The sequence below is a fragment of the Mandrillus leucophaeus genome, unplaced genomic scaffold, assembly GCF_000951045.1.
Source record: "Mandrillus leucophaeus isolate KB7577 unplaced genomic scaffold, Mleu.le_1.0 Scaffold590, whole genome shotgun sequence".
Classification (NCBI taxonomy): Eukaryota; Metazoa; Chordata; class Mammalia; order Primates; family Cercopithecidae; genus Mandrillus; species Mandrillus leucophaeus.
The window spans coordinates 529,171-534,716 of record NW_012106364.1 but is presented as its reverse complement, the minus strand read 5'-3'; the positions used below and the strand labels follow the sequence as shown (position 1 = coordinate 534,716).

General features: G+C 47.3%; 1 protein-coding gene across 1 annotated transcript in view; it reads right to left on the bottom strand.

Annotated features, from left to right (window-relative positions):
* The window catches only part of MMP28 (matrix metallopeptidase 28), a 55,455-nt gene that overhangs the window by 32,273 nt on the left and 17,636 nt on the right, over window positions 1–5,546 (bottom strand). The gene's annotated exons all lie outside the window — the stretch shown is intronic.

The following is a 5,546-nucleotide window of genomic DNA, read 5'->3' as shown; positions in this document are numbered from 1 at the left end:
CGCCGCTGGAACGCGCAGCGGTCCCAGAGCCTCTTCCGTTCGCTGCACGGCCTCGCCCTGCGCCCGCCACCGCCCTACGGATCAGTCCTCTCGCCCGCCACCTCCAGTTGACCCGGATCTGTCCAGGGAGGGTGAGGGAAGAAAGGCCTTCTCCTAGGAAGCGTGGCTACCTAAGACTCCGATGAAGAGAGGTCTTGGTCTACCTGAGGGTCGTTGATTGTTTCAGCTGGGTGGGGAGCGAGGGCCCCCACCCAGGGTCGGGGTGTAAGAGAAGGAGCACAGGGCTGGGGTCAGAACTGGGTTTGAGTTCCAGACTTGCTCCTTTGCTAGCCCTTTGAGTCCTGCCTCAGCCACCTGCTGGCTGTGTGGTGTTGGACCAGTCACTCACCCTCTCTGAACCCACTTTTCTCATCAGTAAATGGGATAATAAGAATATCGTTATCCTGTGACTGTTGGGGAGATTTAATGAGATAATAATGCCTGTAAATTACTGAGCAGGGTGCATGGCATCATGAAGTGTGCACTTAATAAGGGGTAGGCTGCAGCTGTGTGATCTTTGGTGAAGGATTTAACTACTTTGAGCATCAGTTTCCCTATCAATAAAATGACAGCATACGATAGTTAGTGCCCAGCGTTGCATGAGGATGAAAAGAGAAAATGAGTGTAAAGTGCCTGATTTTATATACCCCACAAGGATGGAGTGAAACAGTTTACGCGTAAGCCTTTGCTAAACTCATATTGAGCAAAAAGTAAACTGTTTTCATTATCTGTCTGTGTAACTGAGAGCTGGTTGCTGTCTTACTTCTACTCAATTCACTACTTTGTAAAATGCAAATGGAAAATGATACTGAGCTCTGGGGGTCATTGTGGATTTAGATGAGTTAATGTGTGTAAAAATAATCTGGAATTCCTAAAGTGCTGAACAAAAATAATGCTGTGTTCCAACCCTAAGGCTCAGGGCCTCGGTATCACACAATGTTTTCATACTATTTAGAAAAATACACCACTTGTGTGGAGGAATTGGAAAAAGCCCCCCCATCCCCACTTTTTTTTTATGAGATGGAGTCTTGCACTGTTGCCCAGGCTAGAGTGCAGTGGCTCCATCTTGGCTCACTGCAGACTCTGCCTCCCGGGTTCAAGCGATTCTCCTGCCTCAGTCTCCTGAGTAGCTGGGATTACAAGCGCCCACCACCGCGCCTGACTAATTTTTGTATTTTTTAGTAGAGACAGGGTTTCACTATCTTGGATAGACTGGTCTCAAACTCCTGACTTCATGATCCACCTGCCTCAGCCTCCAAAAGTGCTGGGATTACAGGCATGAGCCACCGCGCCCAGCTGGAAAAAGCCCTTTTAATAGACATTTTATGTGTGTATATATGTACATATGTATTTTTAAGACAGGGTCTTGCTCTGTTGCCCAAGCTGGAGTGCAGTAGCACGATCACAGCTCACTGTGGCCTTGACTTTCAAGGCTCAAGCAATCCTCCCATCTCAGCCTCCTGAGTAGCTGGGATTGCAGGCACGTGTCACTGTACCCGACTAAATTTTTAATATTTTATAGAAGAAGGGATGGAAAGATTCTGCCTGGAGAAAAAATTGGCAAACCTAGGTCTGACTCCAGCTTGGTCCACAGTGTCCTTACCAATTGATGATCATCAGAGCTCCCTGCCCAAAGCAGGGCTATCTGGCCTGTCAAAATTCATCTATTGGTAAAAGCCACCATATGTCATGCCATACTGTAACCACCCACCCACCCACCCACCCACACACACACACATTCTCTCTCTCTCCCGCTTTCTCTCTAAGGTTGCCAGGTGAAACAGAGGATGCCCAATTAATCTTGAATTTCAGATTAATGATGAATAAGTTTTTGGTATTAACTGTCCCAAATATTGCATAGCACCCATTTACTTTTTAAAATATTCATTAATCTGAAATTCAAGTTTAACTGGAGTCCTGTATTTTTATTTGCTAAATCTAGTAATCCTATCTCACTCTCCTCCAGAAGCTCCCTCCCCAAGGTCCATTGCAGGGTTTTGCATGAATCGGCAGCCATGTTACAGTCTGTTCTTTTTGGGGGGATATATGTTGAATATAGGGTCTTGCTGTGTTGCCCATGCTGGCCTGAAACTCCTGGGCTCAGATGATCCTCCTGAGCAGCTGAGGCTACAGGCATGCATCACCACACCCACCTCACAGAAGGAAGGAGAACCTTCCTACTAGTTGCCTGACAAGGCTGGAAGCTCTCTAAGAGCAAGGGGCAGTTCAGCCTCATATCCACTATCTCTGGGGCACCAACCCAGGCAGGGATGCTTCTTACAAATGTGCACAGGGCATCCTCAGATAGGGGGCATAGATGGCAAAGAGATCCATCCTCAACTCCAGACACCCTACAGCTCCCTGATGGGGATGCATCTGCACATCCTTTTTCTCATTGGTTTGCCCAGAGAAGTGCCTTTTAAAAATTGGTATGCCCAGGATGGATGCCCCTTTTTCATTGGTTGGTTGGAAAGTGAACAGGGCCTGTTTCCAGTTAGTCTCCCTCAAAGGAATGCCTGTTTCTTTTTATTTCATTCTTTAGAGACAGGGTCTTGCTCTTATTCTCAGGCTCGAGTACAGCAGCATAGTCAGGGTTCGCTGCAGGCTTGACCTCTCAGGCTCAAGCCATCCTCCCACCTGAGCTTCCAGAGTAGCAGAGACTACAGGACATACCACCACACCCGGCCAGGAATGCCTGTTTCTAAAATGTTTATTCTGGCTGGGAATGCCTGCTCTAAAATGTCTATTCTGACCGGGCGCGGTGGCTCATACCTGTAATCCCAACGTTTCAGGAGGCTGAGATGGGAGGATCATTTGAGCCCAGGAATTCAAGACCAGCCTGGCCAACATAGTGAGACACACTATGTCTGTGTCACATCCCAGAGGTTCTCCATTTCAGCTTCACTGGGAAGAGAAGGTACGAGAAGTCATGGTTCTCTGGAGGGCTGAATGTCTGGGAGGAGACAGGCTTGGCCACTTGGAAAGCTGATCCTGCCTGTCTCTGCATCCCAGCGTAGCTCTGGTCCCTGAACCCCTCAAACTAGCACCACTGTGCATTTGAAAGCTGACTTTCTCTGTTTTCCTTTTGTGTTCTTGTTTGGATTATTTCATCCCATCCTTTCCTCTCCCTATGCCATCTCTGCTTGTGGTCACCTTGAAGTGCCATCCAGACTTGAAACTGCCTGCAAGAATTTATGCAGAACAAAGCTTTCTCCACCCATACGCTTACCCCAGACTTCAACCCTGCCGTTGCGTAGGATGTCTCTTTCCCGGGAAGATAACATATTTCCATGGTTTGAATTTGGGTAGCAGGAGGTTCCGGTTCCCTTCTTCCTCTGAAGATTACTCATAAATCCCAGAGCACCAAATTCTGTGATCTTCAAAATCCAGGGGGCTGTGAAGCCCCACAAGTGACTTGCTGTATGTTTTCATGTCTAGTACATATCCTGAGCCAAATTCACTTTGGATGGGGTGGGGAGGGTGGGCAGCAGTTTGCTGTGTGGATGCTGGGAGGATGGGAGGGGGTCCAAGGAGAAAAGGAAGATGAAAGCAGGGCAGTTTATTGACAGGAGACTCAATTCACAGGAAGGGTACCTGGAGAGTGACTGGAGAATGGCTTTGGATCAGGGATTCTCAAACCATGACCCAAAGATTACCCACATCCAAAAGAATACTGTGGTGGCAAGTCCCTACGTTAATCCAATACCATTATTTCCTCCTCTGGTAGGAGTGGGTGTGGGCATGGGAATGAGGAGTTGGAACAAATGATAGTGATTAATACTTGTTGGGGGATTAACATGGGCCACATATGTGGTATGTACTTTACATAAATCATGTCATTGACTCATTGCAACTTCCTTATGAGAAAGCTACTATTATAAGCACCCTAATTTTAAATATGAGGAAACTGAGGCACGGAGAGAGTGTATCACTTGTCCAGAGTCACAAATCTTATAATGGTTTTTCGTTTTTTTTTTTTTTTTGGCTGGAGTGCAATGGTGCGATCTCAGCTCACCACAACCTCCGCCTCCCGGGTTCCAACAATTCTCCTGCCTCAGCATCCCAAGAAACTGGGATTACAGGCACCTGCAACCACACCTGGCTATTTTTTATTTTTTATTTTTTTTGTATTTTTAGTAGAGACAGGGTTTTGCCATGTTGGCCAGGCTGTTCTCAAACTCCGGGCTTCAGGTGATCCACCTGCCTCAGCCTCCCAAAGTGCTGGGATTATAGGCGTGAGCCACTGCACCCGGCCACAGATCTTATAATGGAACCTGTAATTCAACCTGGATGCTGTAACTCCAGATCTAGGGCCTATAAATACTACACTATCCTGCCTCAAGTCAAATTTATAAAATGTGATTCTTAGATCACCTGCATTGAATCACCTGAAAAATTCAGATTCCAGAGCCCTATTCCAGACCTACTGAATTACTGATTAGTAAATACCAACTTCCAGGAGGAAGATAGGTTTTCCTAGGGTCTGTTTTTCTCCTTCCTTCTCTCCCTGTTTTGGCTGAGCAGATTCCTGACCCAGCTTGGCTGGTAGTTCTCTTCACACCTCCTCTTCAAAGAGAGCTGCTTCTCCTGCTTCCCTCTCTCTGCATTGGGGCTTGGCTTAGATCCACAGTGCCTCCCAGCACTCCCAGAGTGGACAGGATCCTGTGGAACTCATGCCAGGGCCTGGGCACATTGCCTGCCCAGGGGAGTGTCTGGCAGCTGCTGCTTCCCAGTCCTTCCTCCTGCTGACAGAAGACAACAGCAGAACCCCTTGAATCAGGCAGGATGTGTGAACCTGGACAAGGTTCCTCTGGGCCTCAGTTTCTCACTTTGTAATATGGGGAACAATCAGTTTTGTCTCTGCCCCTTCCTTCTCCCCAGGAAGTGTGTGGAACACAATGTAGATTTTCTCAGGAAGAATTCTGAGCTCCGGAGACAGGCACTCAAGAGTGCCTGTCTCAAAAACACATAAGCAGAGGAATAATTAGCGGAATAATGAAGACATGAGGTTAGGTTGGGAGTACTGAAGAGGAGGCTTTCCTGAGTAGTGAGGACTTTTGCTGTCAAAATTTAAATTCATTTTTGACCATAGCCTCTGCATTTTTAGCTGTGATTCAATTCCAGAAGCCCTGACTAACAACCGTCTCTGCCTCTGGATGGGAAATGTCCTCTCTCTGGCACCGGAGGATATGGTCTCAGCAGTCTGGGTCACACTCACAGGCATACATCGCTGTCTGCTCCCCCTGTACTTGTACACACACGCTCATACGGGACTGGAAAAAGTAAGAAATTTGGAGCAAGATAAACCTGGGGTTGAATCTCAACTTTTTCACATTCTGTGTGACTTTTGCAAGTCAACTAACCTCTCTGAGTTTCTGCCATTATAAAATGGGAGAGAAATAACTCCTGCCTTTTCTGCTATCCCGTGTGTAATGGGGAACAAGCTAGACAATCAGAAAGTATTAAATACAGCCGGGCGCGGTGGCTCAAGCCTGTAATCCCAGCAC